The following is a 22,625-nucleotide window of genomic DNA, read 5'->3' on the forward strand; positions in this document are numbered from 1 at the left end:
ATAGGCATGTTAATGTTCCGCTATAATCAATACAAACAACCAGTGCTTGCACTGAACATTGACACAACTTAGGCTTTTGACTCTGTTAACTATATAGTTTTATTCAAAGTTCTTACTAAAGCTGGATCCCACATGCCATATTTAAGTTCCCTACTATATGATCAAAGAAGCATTCTTTCGAATGCATCTTGATCGAACTTGAAAGCATGAAAAGGCATATAAGCAAATTATTTTCCTGAGAAAGAAATCGCTTGGCCGCCTTCGTTGTTTTGCCATTTTCGTCAGTGTAGTGCGATCTCGGAGTTGGTATATTTAAGTAGGGGGGGTGTGGGGGGCGTTTTCTTTTTTGGAACAGCGATTTTTTTCCCTGGGAAAATCGCTGTTCTAAGTGTTCAGGATTGTAAGCTTTCGCTTACATTGGGTCGATAAAGCAGTGTAGGCTGATTTAATATAGACCCCTTTATTATACAGTTGAATATTTATATCTTAATCTATCAACTTTAATTTACATAAATACGAATTTCTTTTAAACCTGTACTTATTAGAAATGGCACATGACCAGGATGCGCATTGTTTCCATATTTTTTATATATCGATTATTTGTTTATTTATTTTCAAATAAAAACTGCAATGTTCTTTTCCCTTAAATAGTGGGACTGTTAGTGTCATTCACAACTGTTGCTGATTATGTTAACATTTACTTAAAATCCTTAACTCTGATATTTCCAATATATTATACAAATGATCAATCTATTCATCAAGATATTTAATAACAAGCTAAACAAAAAATATGGAATATTTCCATTATTTGATGTTTGTTCTATAACATATCCCATTAATTCAGTAAGTTTATTTCATCCGAACATAAGTATTTAGAATTACATTCTTTGAAAATGATCACTAATACCACTCATGATATTTTGAAATGTTGGAATAAAATTAAACAAGATCTGACTAGATGGTCATCATGAAGTTCTCCCTTATATCAAAAAAGCTCTGCTGGGAAAGTTAATATTTCTCTAGTATTTTTTTCTTCTTTTATCTCTATAGCCTAATCTAAAAAGAAATTTTTAAGGTATGGTCAACGGTTCTCAAAACTGCAGACATTAACTGTACTGTTTTCCTTTTTTATATTTTCATGATGTGACACTATATGCATTTTTTATTAATCTTATCAAGTCTGTACACAAATCTAAAATGGCACACATAAACATGTGAACAAACTCAATTTTACTACTATTAAAATTAATAACTAACAAATATATGCTCATTTCTAACTTTTTAAATCTGTGTTACATAATTTACAGACATGTTAGAAGAACTGAAATGATCTATAAGCTGTTGATTGCCATTTTTGAATACTAAGTACACTGGTCAAATTGTGTTCATGGAAGGATAAAGCCCTGACTGTAACCCAGACAACCTGAACTCAGATAGTTACTTGGGTGCTGCAAGCACCTGGCAGGAAGAATGACAGTAAATGGTTAAACCATCCTGGGGGAAGAGAATAGTGATTCTGGTTAGCCAGTCACCATTAAGCAAGCCATGGCCTGCATGGCATTAAATGACCAGGGCCAAGGTTGTAGAGTTGGCATTACTAAGCCCATGACAGTCGTCCTCATTACTGTTTGTGTGGAAGCAAGTATGTGCATTTGGAGATCATAATAGTCCCTGAGATAATGTGGCTACTCACATCAACCACCATGGGTGGGGTCAGGGCTTAAAAGGCTTCAGCAGATATTGCTAGTGGGCACAAAGCATCTCCATGGCTGCCTATATGATGCCCTCCTCTGCTCCACTCTCATCTTTATGCTGGCCATTCCCCAGTGTTACCGAACAAATGGGCTCATGAGCAAGTAGGGGTTCGGATAGTTGACAGGCATTGTGAGGAAAACATAGGGAAAAATTACTAAATGCTTTGCACTGGAAACTGAAGTAGTTTTACTTGCTAATTTTAATGCAATGTATTTAGCATACATATGTCACTCTTATAATCCACTGCACACATTTCTGTAGGGCAATCTCAATATTTATGTAAAATAGTCCAAGATTTGCAAAACTGCACAAACTTTGAGATAGTAATAATTTTCATTATGCTGATCTATTTGACTGCACGCATGAGGAATAATTGGCACCTGGGAACTACATTGAGAAGGGCAGTTTGTGGAATCATTCTCATAATATTATTTGCTAAAATGACTAGCTGAAAATATAAGTATATATTTGTTAGTATTTATTTCACTAGTAGTAAAATTGAATTTGTTCACATATTTATATTTGCCATTTTAGATTTGTTCTAAAATGTTACTTTAAAATCAAGTCATCTCCAGCTAGTCTTTGCCATGCCTGTGAAAAATGGTTTCAGGTTGAAAACTCAATAAAACCAATGCAGTGCTGTTTGGGACACATAAAAACCTCAACACATGTAAGTTCAACTAAAACCCTAGTGGTTCTACTGTCAGCCCCATAAAAATAGTTGATTCCATAAAATATCTTGGCATCTGGTTGGATTTACACTATGCTGCTCTACACACACCTATAAAATGAGCTATAAAATAAAATCTCTGTTCCACAGATGCCATACTGTTTCCAATCTTCTAACTAAGTAGAACAGGGAAGCTAGTACCTAAGGGGTGCTCCTAGCTGTGCTTGAATACTCCCTTCCCATTGTTATCTACGCCTCTGCCAACTATACTGAAAACTACAAACTATCTATAATCACTAATATTGCTTAATTCTGCATATAAACAAAAATAATAAACGTGTTTTGTAATTAAACATGCTGAATGGCTTCAAATCCACCATTTGCATGCTCATTTACAAGGTCTTCCACTTGCATCAGTGTGAGGCAATACACTGCTTACTCACCTTTACAGAAATCTCCATGTCTCATAGATCCACTGACTTCTTTACTCCCCACTGTATTTGCTCCCTTCAACTCTCCTGACTTTGCTGACAAAGCCGTCTCCCATCTAGGCCCATCTATGTGAAACACTCTTCCAAGTGCCCTTTATCTTTTTCTGAGCTTTGCACTTTCTCCAAACTCCTCAAATCCCATCTGCAACAAAATCTGTAACTTAAAATACCCACTCTTTCTCAGTTGTCTACCTCACTTCACATTTCCTATTTTGTATTTCTAGAATTTCATTACAATTTATAGACAGTTGTGTTTTTTCAGCTATCTTTCTACAATGCTGTTCAATATTTTCTGTTCATAACCCTTTTAATATTATATAAAGTTTATTAACGCTCCTCTAGATATCCACCAGCTTCATGGTTAATGTATATTAAATGCATTGATTGAGTAGGCCTGCTATCTGTAACATTACAGCTAACTGCTATTACTCTACAATTAACTGTTTCTTTTATGTTCCATTTCCACTGTTTCTCTGCTTGCTTTATATAGTACAGATGTGTAAAATGTGATTACCATAACAATAGATGTGCAAATTCCTCACTGCTGCAGTAGCCTATAGCTATTAGGTTCTATCCTGCCCAGGAAATAATGGCCGGCCAGTCTTCAAACATCTCTGTCTTTCCTCCATACATGTGCAAAGGCTGCTGTTTCTCAAGATCCACAGGGAGAAAACAGCAGCACATGTGCCAATTTCTTCAGGACTTTCTCATCCCAAAGGGCGAGAAAGAGATTCTACTCATTCTGACACTCAAAAAAGATATAAACACATAACTTTTATCTCAAAAAAGTAGTTATATATAGAGAAAAAGGAGGGTGAGTGCAGCTACTGCAGCAGTAAGGAATTCAAACACCCACTATTATGGGTAAGACAACTCACACAACTGTGCTATGTTCATCATCATTCTTACTACTGCAGTAGCCTGTAGCTGTTTGGGTAGCTTACCATAGCTTATCTGTCCTTGACTTGGAGAAGGAATGCAGTATATAATATTTTGTAAAAGTATGTACAGAGAGCTAGTTAGTTCATAGGTTCATAGGTTCATACTAGGCTATCTGCCCTAGGGCATTTATAAGCCTAGCCAGAGTGTGTTTGGCTTTCGCCACCCATTTTAAATTAATTTTGCTATGCCTTTATTTGAGGTTAGTATACTGTGCCTCTGTCTAACAGTGACACAGAAGTGATAGCCGGGGTAAACCTACGATCTCCCATGCACTCATCAAGATTCCTCTTGAAGAGAGTCAATGTGGGACTCTGCCTAACCTGGACTGGGATTTTATTCCAGAGTGAAGGGAGCCTCTGGGTTATGAATCTGTCCCTCCAGCATGTCCTATTTATTTCAGTGCTGAGGTTCAAGTCTCTCGAGCGCGTAGCTCGATGGGATTTGGATTTTCTGAGGTGCAGCATGTCCATTAATTCCGGGTTGGACATGGCTTTATACGTCAGGCACAGATCGCCTCTGAGCAGGCGGTATGCCACTGAGTAGAGCTGGAGTTTCTTTAACCGGGCAGCATATGGCATCTGTTTGAGCCCTTTGATCCTCTTGGTGAGGTACTTTTGGGGTCTTTCCAGTTGCTGCAGGTGTCTGGTAAGGTACATCCCAAAAGGGGCATTGTACTCAATTATGGGCCTGATGAGGGATGAGTAAAGAGGCACGATGACCTCCCCTGATCTAGATGTGAATCCCTTCATGATTAGGTGGGCTATATAAAATGTTTTTCTAACCACTTTGGCCACATGGTTGTCAAATGAGAGATTGCTATCAACTTGGGTCCCCAGGTCCCTAATGACTTCTTCTGTACTTAATGGATTACCACCTATGTGGTGATTTGTGGGCACTTTGTTTTTGCCAAAGGGGATGACTATACACTTTTTGGCGTTTAGCTTGAGGCCATGGCTCTGGCACCAGTTGTCTGTTTCTATTTGGCCCTTTTGGAGGATGCTTGTGTCGGCTGGAGAGTTGATTATGGCGCCCAGTTTGCAGTCATCTGCGAACTTGGTCAGCCACAGTCCTTCCATGTTGGCCTGTACCGCCGAGAAATATATACCGAACAAGAGAGGTCCCAGGACTGAGCCTTGTGGGACACCACTTGTAACTGGTTTGGAGTCTGACATGGCTCCAGCAATTCTAACCATGTGGGTTCTGTCCTTGAGCCAGTTTGCAACCCATCTAGTGACATAGGGGTTTATATTTAAGCTGGTGAGCTTATCTATAATGCCCGAGTGGGGTATTGTATCGAAGGCTTTTGCGAGGTCCAGGTAGGCTGTGTGGACCACCTTCCCCTTGTCAATGGCCTTGGTGACTGTTTCAAAGAAATTGACCAGGTTTAAGAGGCAGGATCTGCCCTTAACAAAGCCAAACTGGGTAGGATCCAGTGTCTGTAGGTCCGCAATATCTTTATTTATGAGGTCCATGATGATCCTTTCCATAGCTTTGCAGACCAAGCTAGTCAGGCTTATGGGGCGATAGTTTCCAGGATCCGTTGAGGCACCACCTTTGTGGAGAGGGACCACTGTTGCTGTACGCCACTCTTTGGGTACATATCCTGTAGTAAGCCTAAGATTGAACAGTAGTTTTATGTTTGGGTTTAGCTCTTCTTGGAGTTCATGTAGGACACAGCCCGGGACACCATCTGGTCCCATTGATGCTGTGTCTTTGCTTTGGAGAGGCGGCTCTTACCTGAGCATCTGAGATGTCAGGGGGGCAGCACTCTGTTGGGATAGATATTTGCCCTTTTGGTGGGGAGGGGGGGGAGAAGTTTGCACTAAACCTGTCAGCTAGGATGTTGGCAATGTCTGTGGGCTCGGTGTATTTTTTGTCATTTTGGACTAATTCTGAGCATATCTGGGAATTCCCACCCAGGTTCCTAACATAACTAAAGAAAGCCTTGTGATTATTCTTAGTGTCCTGTGCAATTTTTCTCTCATAGCTGGCCTTAGACGATTTTATGAGTGCCTGTAGTTTTTTGCTAATACTGATCAGAGATACCTTCCCTTTTTGGGATTTTGCTCTATCATGTAGTAGCTTCCTCCTTCTATTGAATAGTTTGTTTATGGCTGGGGTCCACCAGACAGGACGTCTGCCTTTGGAGGATTGGGTCTTGGTTTTATTTGGGATTGCATGATCCATGCATTCCTGAAGGTGTTCATAGAATGCGTTTATAAAGGATTCTGCGGTCTGGGCCGTATTTTCCACAGGCCTGGGGGCTTTGAAGGATTCCGCCTCGGTTTTGAGGCGTGTGAAATTTGCTTTAGAGAAGTTTTTCACTGTGGTTTTCTGGGCAGGGGGTGGGGTCGGGATGTGAATATCCAGTGAGATTAGTTACCTCTGGTATGCTTCTAGAGGCCACCCCTTTCCAGTATGCAATCAAAGAAAACAAGACTCTCGTAAAATGTACTTTGATCCTGCCTGGAATTGTTTTATCATGGTGGGAATAACAAGAAAAAAATAGCAAGGAACAATCATCTGGTAATTGTTTGAATTGACAGTGGTTGTCCTTTGTCACTTTACACGAAGTTCATAGCTGTTCAGCTTTCCTAAATGACTTAGTACTGGCAAGATGATATCTGAGTTACATAGGCATGTCCACAGTATAGAGAATCCTTTCTCCCTGATTCTAATTGCTGGGAATAATACAGGCAGATAGATGGTTAAACTCGATGCAAACTCTGAAACTACTAATAGCATAAATGGTGGATTTGTTTTAAAAACAACTATATCTGTGGATAACAAAATAGGGTTTACCTACCATGAGAGCTTGCAAATGTGATACTCTCTTGCAAATGTTATAGCATTAAGCAGTCAACCAAATACTGAACCAAAAACAGCCAGAAGAGCTGGTTCAAAATGAAACAGAATTAACTTTTCCAACAGAAATTAAAGATGCTAACAAGGTGACACCTGTTTTCTAGGCGGTCACATGTGAAAAGCTTCTTTATAGGACAGCCTGAGCAAAGTCTGAAAATAAAGAGGGGAAATCTATGATCAGGCATGGAGAAATGGATGGCAAATACTACTTGTTAAAAGAGTAAGACAGACCAGAAGATAGTAACTTACACAAATATTGAAGAACCAGTTGTTCATAATATCTGACTGGGCCTTGGTTGTATATGTGGCACCAGCTAGAAAATCTCTTCCATTTACTGTCAGAAAGTTTCCTAGTAGCAGGTTTTCTTAGTTCCTTTAGTACCTGCTGCATCTTCTTAGGTTGCCTAAATGGTATCAAATTTGAGTCTTCATAGTAGTCAGATGAAATTGTTTGAGATTAGGGTGTATCATATTCCCCTTTTCTTTTGTGAGTAGACATAATTTGTGAGGAAGCTTGTGATGATTTCTTTTGGCCAATTCCATAAGAAGGGAGAACCACTGTTACCTGGGGCAGAAGGGAGTTACCATAATGATTTTTGGGGAGTCCTTCTGAATCTTCAGAATTACCCTGGATATCAGTGGAAAGGGTGAAAATGCATAAAGAAGCATTCCCAACCACAGGAATGAAAATGTATCTGTTTTCTAGGACTGCCTGCAAGGAGTCCTGGTGCAGAATTTATTTAGTTGTCTGTCCATTTTAAAGAGACACAAACAGTTCTATATGTGTTGTTCCCACAACTGGAGCAATTCCTAGAAGACCCCCCTGCATTCACTATCCATTCATGAGAGTCTATCCTTGTCCTGCTCATCTTGTTTGCCACTACATTTTGTTCTGATGGAATGTAGGAAGCTTGATGGGTTAAACAATACTTCAGAGAGACCCTCCAAGCTACCATAGCTAGTCTGTACAGAGTGTAAGACCTGGTGCTCCTCCCATTTGTTTATGTACCACATCACTGTGGTGTTGTCTGTAATCACCTTCTGAGGTCCTGCAAACCACAGATGTGGAAGAGATCTTGTAGCATGGATCACAGCTGACATCTCTTTGACATTTGTGTACTCTGGCCTGCCTGTTTGTATCAAAGACCCTGCACATTTACTCCACATATAAAGTGTCCCCAAGCAAAATATGAAGCATCTGTTGTCACACACTTGAGCTGGGGTTAGAAAAGAGAATAGGAGATCTGTATTTAGGGCAATCTGTTGTCTCCACCAAAGAAGATTTCACTTCACAAAACGTAAGATTGGAATTTGAAATTGCAGAGGGTGAAAATGTTGCATCCACATAATTTTTAAGAATCACTGGATTTTTTCACATGTGCAACATGTCAAAAGGAATCACAAGACTCATGGGTGCCACAAATCCTAGAATCCTTGGATACTCTCTGGCTAAAGTCTATGACTGATTTGAGAAGCTCAGGAAGATTTCCAGATACAAGTCCACATTATCCTTGGTTAGAAATGCCTTTTGCTGGGAAGAAACATAATCCTGTAAGAAGGAATTAAGGATTGTTGTCTGTTGATCTCAAAGCCCAGGTCAAGAAGGAGATCTGTAACCTCTGAAAAGGACTCCTAACACCTGGAAAATAGACTGCCAAGGTAAGTAAGTTTTCTAAGTGATGAACTATGTAAATATCCTGCAGTCTTCAATGAGCTGTCACTGCAGCTACACATTTGTTAAACACCCTTAGAGCTTTAGATAACCCAAAAGATAATGCATAGAACTGATAAAGTGAACCAACCAAGGCAGAGAAAATCTAAGGAAACCTCTGAACTTTGTCGCAGTAGGGATGTGATGATAACCATCTTTTAAGTCTAAAGTTGCTATGAAACCAAGAAGAGAAGCTAGAGGTAACAGACTGTAAGGTCAACATCTTGTATTTTGGTGCTGTCACAAACAAGTAAAGAAAGGATAAGTTAAGTGCTGATCTCCGTGAAAGAGACTTCTTTGGTACCAGAAATATTGTGAAATAGAAACCTTCTTCCATTTCATTTTGACACACTGGATGTATGACCCCCAGTGAAAGGCAAGATGAAGAATCTGAGAAAAAAAATGATGCCTGGGTCAGAGGATAAGGGGGGGATACCTCAAAAAGGAGTTATGTCTATTTAGTGACATTTGTAACCCTCCTGAGCTACTCTCAGAACGCATTTGTCCAAAGCAAACTGTTGCCAAAAAGGAAGTTTGAGAATCATTTTTGGGACAGATTTGAATGGGAGGAGGCAGGAGCAAGGGAGGGGAGGAGGAAGAATGCTGACATTGTCATTTTGAGGTAGAGGTTTCCCCTTTTACTGAAATGATCATTGTTTTTTTGTTGGACCTCTCCTGCTATTTCCTTTTGGATCCATGTTTGCTGGAAGCTTACTGGGATTAATTGCTTTGCTTTTTGAAAAAAGAACCAGAGTTTTGGAAGATTTAGAAAAGTGGACTGAAAAATCTTAGTACCTCCCTGAATCAATTTAACTCTTTCATCAACCTCTTTGAGTACCTGGGTAGCAGAAGGGCCAAATAACACCTCCTTATCCACAGGAGAACTCAGAATCTCAGAAAACTTCTGATTATGTACTCAGGCAAAGCATCTCATCCCAACAGCAGTAGCTGTAGCCCTGAACACAGAATCAGCACAATCATGAACAATCTTTAAAAAATGCTTAATCACTTGAGAAGGAGTAGCAACAATAGGATTCAGAAAGGATGTACCTTCTTAGGGTAAAGTGGCAGACAAATTCCTCTAACTGCCTGCTTAATTCAAGATGTACTTCAAAATATGAGCATGGTAATTCAGGATTCTGAAGGTTAGAACTGACAAAGAGAAAATTCTCTTATCAGACTTGCCAAGGTGTCTGTGCTCAGCAATCGAAAACACAGATCCTCAAACGGCTAAATATCATATGTAAAACATCTAAAAGGAAAGTTACTGAACACTTGTAACTTCGAAAATACATTAATCGAATGGCCACAGTTGGCTAACATTATAAACAGAACTAATCAATGTGGGGGGCTTTACCCCCACACCCTTCTTAACTATATATAACAGCTCCGAGATCACACTACAGTGGGGAATAGGGCAAATTTAAAAGGTTTCTTTCACTGACCTTATGCATCGTGTTACTTCCTGGTTGTTGGGCAACTATGGCCATTCAATTAATTTATTTTTAAAGTTCTACATGTTTGATAATTTTCCTTTTAGCTGTATTACATACGATATTTAGCTGTTCAAGGCTGCGGTGGTGCAGCAGTTAGTGTTGTCACCTCACAGTAAGAGGTTCTCCGATTCGATTTTCGGCTGGAAAGTCTTCTGTGCAGAGTCTGCATATCCTCCCTGTGGTTCACTGAGTTTTAAAGACATGCAGGTAGGTGTATGTATGTATGTGTATTCCTTCAGTGAAGATTGGGCGCTGGGCTGGCAACAAAACACTGTAAAAACTCCACTGCCAGTCAGTCTATGGACCAGTGATCCACTGTGGTGACCCCTAACCAGGAAAAGCTGATAGACATAGTTATTTAGCTGTTTAAGGATCTTTTTATTTGGTAGCCGAACAGGGACCCCCTGCCAAAGGCTTTACTGTCCTTGTCCAAAAGTGAATGATAAGCATTGACCAGAAATTTGTTCGCTTGAGAAGAAACAGAACTGGGTCAGACCTGAGGTGAGAAAGCAAATACTTGCTAGACCAAGAAACTTTCTAAAGTGTGTCTGTCTTTTTGGAGACTGAAGATTGACTATGAAGATTATTGTAGGCAGCCTCAAAAACATCCTCCAAAGCTGACATGTTTGGAAGAATAAGTGCAGAATGTGACCTATCCAGTTGTAACATATCATAGTATCTCCTTAAAGAGTAGGAACATCCATTTATTTCCACAAAAATACATTATTCAAACTGGAGGCTGTCTCAGGAAAAGAAAACTCATTTATAGGAGAAACTGAGGAATTACTCTCCTCAGAATCAGAGTCAGATGCTTGTGAGGAAAATACAGAAGTTCCATCCCTGTCATTGCCTGGATCATCTGATAAAACATCCATAGGATTTGTTTAAATTTTCCTGCAGTTTCATGGATTTGAAGCATGCAATAAAACTTTAGCTAAAGTAAGTAATTAATCTTTATTAACAGGCACACACTATGTTTAGATAAATATGTCTAACCTGTTGCTTCTTTTTTCTACAGACATCCCTAGCAGGTGATTGACTGAATGATGGCATTCAACCCAGGAAACAGGTATCTTATTTGTATATTTTTTATTTGCTTATATATTCACTTCATTAACTGGGGTAGAGCACTGATCCCATTGGACCAATTTCTGTCAGCCCAGAATGTGAACATACATCAAGTAGAAAAAAAATAAAAATAATTTATACAATAAAAGAGCAAACTAAAAATAGTATAGTTAATATACAGTAGGCAAACATTATTTAAGTAGGTAGTCAACAGAAACCACTATGTACAATATTTACATCAGTTATAGTAGCAGTATGTTTAAAGAGAAGAGATGCTGTAGTGAAAATGATTGGCAGTATGTGTCAAAGGTTATTAAGACCAGGTTATGTTACCTGAAGCAGAGCATTTACAAGCAGCATGTGCTGAGAAATGTTTTTTAAGTTCTGCCCAAAAGGAGTGGTTAGATAGGTCTTTAACAATTGAGGGAAGATCCTCTAAAGCTTGGGTCCAATTGTAGAACAGGAATAGTTAGAGTACTGCATTCTGGTTTTAGGTGCTCACAAGAGAGGCCTGAGTGGCTATGAGATTATGATATCTAAGATTATATGATGGAGGGGGGCTGCTTCACTTCACTGAATCTCATTTCACTGATAGCTTAAATGCTAAATTTCACAAGACTAAATGGAAAACCATACACAAACAAACTCACAAAACTAATGGCTACCTCTTTCCACAACTTAAAAACTACTTATATATCCACTTAACAAAAAACAGACAATATAACCCCCTCAACTCTATATACTAACTCCAGGTTGCACTACAGTGGGGAACAGGGCATATACCTTTTACTTACCTCACAGTACTCAACACACTGCCACATCAAGTCTATACAATTCAGTGAAATGAGTTGTCAGTGTTGTGAACTTTAGGTGATTTGGTCTCAGTGGAATGAATGTCAGTGAAATGGGATTTCGGTGAAGTGAAGTAGACCCGATGGGGGCCATCTGAGTAAGCTAGAGGAAAGAGAAGGGCAGAGATTTTCTTCCAGGAACCGTAAAAGTTGAAAGCCAAAAGTAAATTGGCTTGTTGTTGAACTGGGCAGCCATTTGGCTTTATCTAGTGTAAGACAGTGGTGGTCATACTTTGCAGAAAGTATAATGAAGTGGCAGATTGTGCTGGAGAATGTTTGGATGGTGGTAGAGTGTTTTTGGAGGCAGATGCTACAAGAGGTATGTAGTACTCAAGTTGGGCTAGAGGAATCCCTTTGTCAATAGCATTTCTTGTTGGACAGGAGAGGAAAGAGGAGATGTTGTTCGCCCAGACAAGTAGGGAATCTATATTTTCGTGGGTGTTTTCCAGATTATATTGGAGGTTGTATGAGAAGGTGTTAACCTGCTTAATGGCATTATTAAAGTGGTCAGGAATAAGAAGTGAGTTGGGGTTCATAGGTTCATAGGTTCATAGGTAGGTACTAGGCTATCGGCCTTAGGGCCCATACAAGCCTAGCCAAAAAATGTACCCTGGCTTTTGGGGTTCTTTTACATTTTAGTGGTGGTTCTGAAGAGTATTGCTTTAGTTTTTGAAGTTTTAGTTTTTGCACAGGTTAATGAAGAAGAATAAATTGTTTTGGAAATCATGTTGAATTGAGTGGGTTGTGTGGCTTAACTAGAAGATAACCATGTCATCAGTGTATAGTAACATTGGACACTGAGGAAGGTTGACTGTAAGATTATTTATAAAAATTGAAAAAAGAATAGGGGCCAGTATGGAGCCTTGAGAGACTCCTTTAAGTAAGGGAGGGGTGGCTGATATACTGTTGTTAAAATTTACTAAGAAATATCAGTTGGATAGATAATTTCGGAAACAGAAAATAGTATCATGGCTAATCCCAATGGCATTGAGGTGCTTAAATAGAATTGGTGGTCACCCAGGTCAAAGACTGTAGTAAGATCTATAAATATTGCTCCAGTAAGGAGGGCTTTGTCCATAACTAAATGGGTGCAATCAGTGAAGATCCAAAGTATAGTTGAAGTGCAGCTGACCAGAAACCATGTTGCTTGGAAGAGAGAAGACAATATTGATTTATGTAGTTTGAGACTAGTTTTTCTAAGATTTTTCCCAAATGGTTGGGAGAAGGGGATTGGGAGGCTGTCACTGGGTAGCTTGAGATTGGATTTTTTGGGTTAATGTTTGATTTTTTGCAGTTTTCCATGTATTGGGCATACAAATTTGAGTTAAGCAAATGTTGTATAAATGTAGCAGAGGAGTAAAAATGTACTCCATCCACTGGTATATGAACCAGAGGGAGAGAGTGTCTGTCCCTGCAGGCAAGTCAAGTTTTAGGTTTTCAAGCAGAGGTATAGTATCTCTTACCTTGGTTAACCTGGGAAGAACCTCCTTGAGGAACGCCTGTATCCAAAGAAAATGGTTCATCTATGCCTGATATGGATACTGGAACAGCCACAGAGGGCATGGTTAACCCCTTGTCCATGGTGGAGGAAGGGCTTACAACAGAGGGTCCTGGGGAAACCAATGAGTGGTCTGCAGAACAAGCTGTGGCCAGTGCAGAGTCACCCTGCAATGACTGAAGCACAGACTGACAGCAGGAGGAAAACTTAAGAACTGGGATGGGTATCCGGTACTAAAGGAAACTCCAGTTTGCCAGTAAGCACTGCTGGAATGAGTTAATCAGAAGGTAAGTTGTCTCTCTAGTGTTCATAAGCAGTACATACACTTACAGTTCCATACACACTCCCACAAATGCACAAACCATACACTTCCATCTACTGCATTTCAGATCCCCTTTTCACAGAAAGTGTCACCAAATTAAGTAAATATGTAGATAAGTTGTTACAAAGTGTACACAAACATAAAAATTTACTTGTAATCCCTTAAAACATTTAATTCCTCCAAATCACACATGCAAAATATGAAAGCACAACATTTTTCTCACTATAAAATACTTCAGATACAGCTAATTAGTCCCAGCAACTAAAAATAATTTTTCTTATAAGACATTACAGCTAAAATTTCAGCATTGTAATTTGCTGATATTCTTAAAGGGATCTGATCCCAAGTGCTTGTCAAAAAATAGAAAGACTATTAATTCTTTGTGGAAAGGTTCCCCATAGGCAACTTGTCTTCCATAAATGGAAGATCAGAGCCGACCATCGAGTCTATGAAGCCCAGAGGTCCTCTCTCTAGGGCAGCAAGAAAGTACTGAAGAAAGTGGTGTCAGGCTGCTTTTTTCTCCTTGTGGATGCCAAGACACATCATCCTGGTTACATGTGTGGCGGAGAGCCAAACACTTTTGAAGACTGGCCAGCAGTTATATTCTGGGCAGGATACAGCCTAAATAGCTGTAGGCTACTGCAGCAGTAAGAATAATAAACATCTCACTGCACAATATTTTAGTTTAGTAAGGGGGACTGAGAGGTGCAGTACACTTAATAATAATAATAATAATAATAATAATAATAATAATAAAAGAAGATAGTTTTAATTTCCTGTCTTAAGTAAAATAGCATTTTCTTAAAAAGTCAGCTTCATAATTTTTCTTTCTCTTTGAAGCTGAAACCTGATATTGGGTCCCATAAGAATGTAGGTGGAATAAATGCAGCTACCACATAGTTTTAGTATTGTTATTTCTAAGTGTCACCGGCTAAAATTAAAGTTCTCTTAAACACTGTAAAGAATGCATGAGTCCAGAAAACACTATAAGAGTAATATTTTGATATGCCTAAGGAGGTGCAAGCACAAGATGGTGCAGCTGTAGTTAATCAGGGGTTTCCTTCCTTATTATTGTTGTTGTTGTTGTGTCGTTCAGCTTTTCCCGGTTAGGAGTCGCCACAGCGGAACTCCGGTCCGCTAATGATTGGCAGTAGATTTTTACATGCTGAGTTGCCAGCTCTGATGCACAACCTTCAACGAAGGTACGCCCATTCACGCATGTCTCCACACACAAGACGCTTTAGCTGAGAATCGAACAGGACAACGTCTTACTGTGAGGCGACAATGCTACCGCAGCACCACCACCGCAGTCAATTATTTTATTTTATTTTTTTGCATTTTGCTAAACCATTCAGTTTCTGGACACTGCACTCTAAAATTTCATTTCAGGTGGATTGTCATGTGTAATGTTGCATGCAAAACAGAAACATTAATAAAAAAGTGGAATAGTATGCGTGGATGAAAGATTGGGTTTACTTTCACTTACTTGATCTCTTGATCTCAGTTCACATTTTCTTAAGCATGCTGGTTCAAGCTGTTTGATCAGAATGTTGTTGCTTACTTCTTTCTAGATATATGTATACCTGCTTATTACCTTATAAACTAAGCCAGGGTTAGTGCAGTTTGGAGCAAGAGTGTAACATGTTTTACATTCATTGTCATTGATTTCTGTATCTGTGAGATGCAGTGACCTTGATATAAGAATAATAAGATCTGGGTAAGCTATCTATATGGAAATGCAATGGGGCTTCCTCTAAAAAAGAAAGAAAAAATAAAAAAATGATTATTCTAATCACACTTGCTCATAAGTTGAATAAATGTTTTCTAAGAATACATAGCTTTTTGTGACCATGCAAGTATGATTCAAGCTCTTTTGCTACAAGGATTCATATGGATTCTTCAGAGATTACTAATATCACTATACCAGTAGGAAGGGAATAATCAGCACTTATGTCTGTTAAAATGTATTACACTTGGGTGCGTACTGTTTAAAATTCACAGCCCTCAATGCATGTAGTTTGTTGTAGGAAATATAAGAGCCTGTAGTAAATCTCTGCCAAGATTGTCCATGTGGATGTGAATAACCGCCTCCCTGGACTACATGAAAAGAGACATGGTGGAGCTCTCGGATTATGTGGCCCATGTAGGTATGACCCTAGCCTTGAGCAGCATCCTACCATCACCCAGAATGATACCACAGTACAAACAGAAAATGATTGACTTCAACAATTGACTAAGTTTCTGGTGTCATTCTAATGGGATCCAATATCTGTCTGCTTGGGATAACATGATTGACAGACCTCGATGCTTTGCCAGAGATGTCCTGCATCTGTCACCCCTGGGTTTCTGGGTACTGGATAAAGCTCTTGCCACCCCTATTGTGCCTTTTTTAGGCAATGTTCCAAAGACCAAATTACCACTATAACAGCTGTAAATAAATGCAATCTGAGGTTCATGCTGCTCACCACTAGAAGTCTAGGTCTCAAGATGCACTCACTCGAAACACTTCTCAAAATGGAGAACATCGACATTTGGGCTGTAATGGAGACCTGGTTTAAAGCAGCAGAAAGCACCCTTGTGCTACCAGGCTAGAACTCATTCCAGACCTTTCGGCCACAGAACATGGACCGAAGTTCCAAAGGTGGTGGTGTCTCCATATTCATAAAGGATATGCAAACCTCTAGACTAGTAGCCCAGCATAACGTATCTGAGATACTCCAGGTACCACTAACATTGAGTAAGATGGTGATTCAGGTCGTAGCCTGCTATAGGTCCCCAACCATGTCCCAAGACTCTCACTCCACATTCCTAAGCACCCTGGAAACTATTAAGATTCAACCCAACACTCTCATACTAGGTGACTTCAACTACCCCTCCATTAAATGGGAAAACTACTCATGCACCACTGCGCTGGCCCAATGCTTCCTGAAATTCATTAATTCCAATGCCCTGGACCAGCTCCTTCTTGCCCCTTCTAGAGGAAGCAACATCCTTGACCTGGTTATTACTAACATGGGCAACCATTGCTCTACACCAATAGTCAATTCCTTCCTGGTTAGATCCGACCACAAACTGATCACCATGGAAATCCACATCTCACTCACACCCCCCCGTAAAGGTATCCACTATGAAAAACTTCTCCAAAGCTGACTTTGTACTCCTAAAAACAGAGATGGCTAACTTCACAGCACCCATGCCAATAGAAAACAGATGAGACAGAGTTTCCAAAACTAGTTAATTCAACTAATGTAATTAGTAATTCTGCCACTCAAGTAGACCTGGCCGAGTCTCTGGTTTCGGAAACCTCTGAGCAGTCAGAAAACTCAGAGAAACTGACGATGAGCAGACAAGCACTTTTGGAAGGGCAGAATAAAGCACGGGCACAGAACAAAGTGAAAACAAACCAATAAAAGGAACAATGGAAGGGACTAAAATATTTAATCTTAGTGATTTTTCTTTAAATGAATGACATTATAAGTTACTGAAGTTGCGTTTGGGATTTATTCAAAGCCATAGATCAAATTTAACTTAGACTATTATACAGCTTAAACAGTATAGTAGGAAGTTGAACTTGACGCTTATATTTCAAGATTCAATTATTAAAAAGAACTTGAGAAGACCATCTACTTTTAACCCTTCTTTACATTTTACAATTAAGTAATTTGAGGCATTCTGTGAAAGAGATATTCGATCATTACTTAATAGTAAAGCTGTGCAACCATATTATAATTTAAATGCTGCTGAACATATTGCACTGAAAGAATTATGTGATGTGAAAACACTTACCCCAGGATTCATAAAGCTTGCCCAAGGTGCAGGCGTAGCGTCAGTGTTCTAACACCAAATATGGCCGCCGAGTGATCCAGGTACAAGCTGCTCGCACGTGCACAACCTGCGTACGCTACGCCCACACAACTCCTGAGCCCTGTATGCTAATTACCCCATGGGCAGCAGTGTAGCATGCAAATGAAGGTATGTAGCAATCCAGGAAGTGGTGCAGGTGTAGTGTAAGCATGCAGAAATGTAAACCGTAGAAAACGGTTTACATTTTTGCAAACATAAAATCGGAGCCATGACAGCCAACCAAACACATTTATTATATTGTTAATATATGTCAATGGCTAAATATATAGCCACTGGCATAAAAAAATGTACAAAATATAAAATTAACATTTAATATATATAGTCGCACTATTGCGACGTGGAAGCGCAGGGCAGCGGTGTGCAAAGGGGATCGCAAGGAAAATATAAAAATATAGAATAAAACCGCAATGTAACACATATCACGATTTCCCCATAATAGTCAATGGCAGGCATGCTACACCATACTATGGCACAAGGGTTGCTAAGGGGCTGTGACAGTGTTATGCGCGGTAGCTAGGAATTAGGAGGCAATGTCATGCAAATGAGAGGAGTAATAGTGAATCACAGATTCCCTGCTGGTGTAAGGATGCACCTCACAGTATAGCGTTACAACACCGATGTGTGCCCTTGAGATAAAGATGACATCAAGAGAGGGGTGTGTCACCATTCCTGTAAGCACATTGGAGCATTGCTAAACCGGTTTGCCCCTAGCTAGGCAAAGCTTCAGGATAGGAGTGTGTTGAACTAGCCATAACTATGTTTAGCTGAGAGTACACAAGATAACCGAGTATGCTTGTGAACGGAGATGAAAATGCGTGTAAACCCGGTAAACGGGTTTGCGTGGCACGCACTGCAGCTGTAACAGGAATGATATAGGAAAGAAATAAGAAAATGCTGCAGCAGTGAAATTGGAGTACAAATGACTAATTAACACCTAGGAGCCTACAGTGGGCCATTGACAACAGCTAACAAGGCTGCAAGCAGCTACCTGCAGAACAGGAAAGGGGAGGGGCTGTACTGCAAAGAAAACAGTAAAGTGTCAAAGCAGAACAAAGCCAATTTGCAGTATATCAGCTACAAGACACATTTTTCCATGACTGGGTAGGGAAAGTACAAAACAAGAAAGACGGCAGGTAGATACATGCCTGATAATGGGAGGGGATCCAGGTTTAAAAGTGAATTAAAGGGCAACAGATTAATCAAGGCAGACAAGCATATCTCCACAGTAAAGGCCCCACACTTGCAGTACTCATTGCAAAACCCATAATTAAGATACGCCACAGCTGGAATAGCTCATACACATCCACTGACATCAGCAGCATCCATAGCACAAAACTATAAAGTGTGAAAGCACCTCACACACATTTGTGTATTCCCATACACTCTGCACCAGTGGTGTATACAGATGGGGAATTTTTAGTATGTACATGTTAGGGACTGCCATAGCTTTAATCCACCAGCATGTGCTGGAGACTGAAGGTGTTGTGAAGGATGATGCACACGACCACTTCAGGTACCAGAAAAGGAGGAGAGTGTTCAGACCCAGGGTAACCTACCAGGGGCTACATGATCTGGAGAGAGTAGATCATTACAGGGTGGACAGGGACATCCTACAGCAACTTGTGGAGCTATGCCGGCCACGCCCCAGAGCCAGAACAAACAGAGGGGAACCCATCCCAGTGGATACAAAGGTATGTGTAAGCCTGAGAATACTAGCTACAGGTACCTTTCAAAGACCAACTGGGGATATCATGGGGATCTCACAGGCATCAGCATCCAGGGAACTACACCAGTTCCTGGATGCCATGTTACCATATGCCAATGAGCACATATACTTCCCCTGAACGCAGGAGGAGTTGGCCAGCAATATGCGTCTCTTCCACCATGTGGCAGAATACCCAGAGGTAGTGGGTGCAATAGACTGCATGCACATACACATCAAGTCACCACCTGGTGAGCAGGGTAGGCGCTACATAAACTCCAAGGGATACCCCTTCATCAACTGCCAGGTAATGTGCAATGCCCAGGGTATTATCATGGATGTGTGTGCTGGCAGCCCTGGAAGCTATCACGACTCCCACATCTGACATGCCTCACAGCTGTATCAGTTATTTGCCAGGGAGGGACATCCCAAATGGCCACCTGGTGGGGGATGCTGTCTATGCACTGGAGCCGTGGATGATGACTCCCATCAGAAATGCACACACACCCATGCAGGAATGCCATAATGAGGCACATGCACAAACCAGAATCATCATAGAGCATGTGTTTGGGATGCTGAAATCATGGTTCCATTGCTTGGACATATCTGGTGGAGCCTTGCAGTACTCTCCACGCACATGTGCCCACATCTTCATAGTATGTGCCATGCTACACAATATGGCCTTGCGGAAACAGCTGCAGCAGGGACAGAATGGTGAAGGCCCTCATAGCCCACCACCATTGCCAAGGGCCCCACAGGCACAAAGGTACTCAGACCATGAACACCCTGAGCCAGCCCCAGTAGGCAGATGGAGGCGTGCCCAGTATGCCCATGCCTTGGCAAAGAGGGAACGTATAGCACACACACTGACAGTGTAGGCACATATGGACTGACACCCTTCTCCACCTGCACACACAGTAAATGTGGATGGCAAACACACAAGACTACCTGTAAATTGTCATGTATAGGCAGTCTACTGTGTGCATCCAACAGAGGCAGCCCTCTACTATTGCACACACATCTGCCATTGGCACAAGGTAAGTCAACACCTGAACAGTAAATTAAGCTATCAGCATGTGCTGATAGTGTATGTATAGATTCATAGGTATGTACTTGGCCAACTGCCAGAGGCCATTCATAAGCCCAGCCAAAATGTGTCAGCTTTTGCCACCCCATTGATTTATTAACTGTCCCTCTGTGGAGCAGAGCCACTGGCAGGATCCCTGGTGTGCGTCTACTGTTCCACATCCATTCTTCAAGGTTTCTCTTGCAGAGTGTTAGTGAGAGGCTCTGTATAATGTAGTTAGGGATGTTGTTCCAAAGTATGGAGAGTGTCTGTGACAGGAATCTGTCCCTCCAGCATCTTCCAGTTATTGTTGTGGCAAGGTTCAGCTCACTACAGTGTGTGGCTCACTGTGACATGGATTCCCATAGGTGGAGCATATCCATTAAGCCTGAGTTCAACATGGCTGTGTTGGCCAGCAGAGATCATCTCTGGGTAAACGAGATGCCACTGAGTAAAGCAGGAGTTTATTCAGTCTGGCTGCATAAGCCATATGTTGGAGGCCAGTATTCCCCTTGGCGAGGTACATTCGTGGACCTCCCAGCTGTTGGAAGTGTCTTCTTAGGTACATCCCAAATGGGTTATTATACCCTATGATGGGATTGATGAGTGATGAGTAAAGGGGCACTATAACCCCAGTATGTCTAGATGGGAACCCTTTAGTAATCAGATGGCCTGCATAGAAGGATGTCCTAACTACTGTGGAGATATGATTGTCAAAGGGGAGATCACTATCTACCTTAGTCCCCAGATACCCCATTACCTTGTCCATATTAAAGTGGTTGCCACTTATGTGTTAATATGTGGGTGATTAATATTCCACAATGGAATGACCATGCAGTTAGTTGCACTTGGCTGGAGGCCATGACGTTGACACCCTGTGATAGTCTCTGTGAGGCCCCTTGAGAGATGTCTGTGTGAGCTGGACTATCAATCATGGCTCCCAGTTCACAGTCATTGCCAAACATGGTCTGCCGTAGTCCACTTGTGTTTGCCTGTACCTCTGAGAAGTATATGCCAAACAGTAGGGCTCCTAGGACTGAGTCCTGTGGGACACCAGTCATGACAGGTCAAGAGTTGGACCTGGAGACCGCTAGTCGTACCATGTGGGTTCTGTGTGTAAGCCCATCGGCAACCCAACCTGTGATGTATGGGTGTATGTACAGGCTGGTGTGTTTATCAATAATACCTGAGTGGGGCATGGTGCCAAAAGCCTTGGCGAGGTCCAGGTAGTATGTGTGAACTACCTCCCCTGTCATCTAATGTCTTGGTGACTGTATGTAAGACGTCAAGCAGGTTCAGTAGGCATGGACTGCACTCAACCAAGCTGACCTGGGTTGGGTCACATGTTTGGAGGTTACCAATGTCTTTGTTAATGAGTGCCATGAGGATGTGATCCATACCATTTCAGACCAGGCCAGTCAGGCTTATGGGGTGGTAGTTACCATGGTCAGTTATTTCATAGTTTCATAGTATAGTACTAGGCTATCTGCCCTGGGGCATTTGTAAGCCTAGCCATAGTGATGTGGCTTTTGCCACCCCATGAATGGTACAAAAATGTACAGAATAAATCTAGAATACTGTGCCTCTGTCTAGTAGTGACACAGTGAAGGTCCTCTTATATAATAGAATTAGTTTACTGTGCCCCTGTCTAGCAGTGACACAGATGTGACCCCTGGGGTAAACTTACGATCTCCCATCCACTCATCAAGATTTCTCTTGAAGAGTGTCAGTGAGGGGCTCTGCCTAATATGAACTGGGATCCTGTTCCAAAGCATGGGAAGCCTTTGGGTTATGAATCTATCCCTCCAGCATGTCCTATTCATACTTGTGCCGAGGTTTAAGTCTTTAGCTCTCGTGGTCCTGATGGATTTGGATCTTTGAGGTGGAGCATGTCCATCAGATCCTGATTGGACATGGCCTTGTCGTCAGGCAGAGATCACCTCTGAGCAGGCGGTATGCTACTGAATAGAGCTGAAGTTCCTTTAGTCTGGCAGAATAAGACATATGTTGGAGACCCTTGATCCTTTTGGTGAGGTACTTTTGTGGTCTCTCCAGCTGTTGCAAGTGCCGGTGAGGTACATACCAAATGGGGCATTGTACTCAATCATGGGTCTGATGAGGGAGGAATATAGGGTACAATGACATCCTTGGATCTGGATGTGAAACCCTTCATGATGAGGTGTGCAAGGTAGAATGTTTTCTAACCACTTTGGCAACGCTGGTGTCAAATGAGAGGTCGCTGTCTACTTGGGTCCCTAGGTCTCTGATTACTTTTCCGTACTCAGTGGGTTGCTATCTATGTGATAATTTGTGGGTACTTTGTT

This window comes from Protopterus annectens, chromosome 12.part0 (genome assembly GCF_019279795.1).
Source record: "Protopterus annectens isolate FY-2018-M chromosome 12.part0, PAN1.0, whole genome shotgun sequence".
Lineage (NCBI taxonomy): Eukaryota > Metazoa > Chordata > Ceratodontiformes > Protopteridae > Protopterus > Protopterus annectens.